Genomic DNA, 710 nt, shown 5'->3' on the forward strand with positions numbered 1-710 from the left:
TTGGAGCATGTTCTGTTTTTGCTGTGAGGAAAGAAGACTGAGGGTTCAGCACAAGGAGGCAGAGCATCTGTGACCAGCTCTGTCTACATGCAGTGCTGGATAAGTCACTCAGATCCAGGCTTTGCTACAGTTCTAACAGTGCTGACATAGCTGCTGAGGGTTTCCCAAATTTTGGCATGATTTTTCTTTTTTTTTTTTTGTTTGTTGCATGAGCAGGACAACTTGTCTATAGCAACGTGTTAAGAAATCATATTGCAGTCAATGTCATGGCTTAGTTATGATAAAATTACAGTTTCTTCAAAAGAAAATGAGCACTATTGAGTGTGAATACTGTAGAATGTATTATTACACAGACTTTTTTACATTGGCTCTTTAAGATTCTGTTAAGCACCTAGAGTTGCAGATAATTTAAGTCAAAAAGGGGAAAAAATTGTGTGGGTTGAATCACATTTGTGCATAAGCTCTGCCAAATTAGATCTAATTATTGGTCCATCGAGTTGGTATTCAGCAAACATCAGCCACAATTCCTTGATACTACAGAGGAGGAGAAGAAACCAAAACCTGCTGTCAACATGGGTACAATTTTCAGCTGTGCCTAGACAAATAAGAAATCTACATTCCATTTTCATAACTATAATTTTTTTATCCTTTTCTGAAAGCAATGCAAGAAATTGGGTAGACACTCTTAAGGCAGGATGCATTGTTTAGTT

The 710-nt window shown here is 37.3% G+C and overlaps 1 long non-coding RNA gene across 1 annotated transcript in view; it reads left to right on the forward strand.

Moving 5' to 3' along the window:
* Positions 1 to 348, forward strand: part of LOC109302432 — an 11,719-nt gene extending 11,371 nt beyond the window's left edge. Inside the window, exon 3 of the long non-coding RNA XR_002098766.1 lies at positions 337 to 348. This is a non-coding gene — a long non-coding RNA (uncharacterized LOC109302432). The remainder of the gene's footprint in view (positions 1 to 336) is intronic.
* The last annotated feature ends 362 nt before the right edge of the window (positions 349 to 710 follow it).

The sequence above is a fragment of the Gavialis gangeticus genome, unplaced genomic scaffold, assembly GCF_001723915.1.
Source record: "Gavialis gangeticus isolate Ggan-Ray unplaced genomic scaffold, GavGan_comp1, whole genome shotgun sequence".
NCBI lineage: Eukaryota > Metazoa > Chordata > Crocodylia > Gavialidae > Gavialis > Gavialis gangeticus.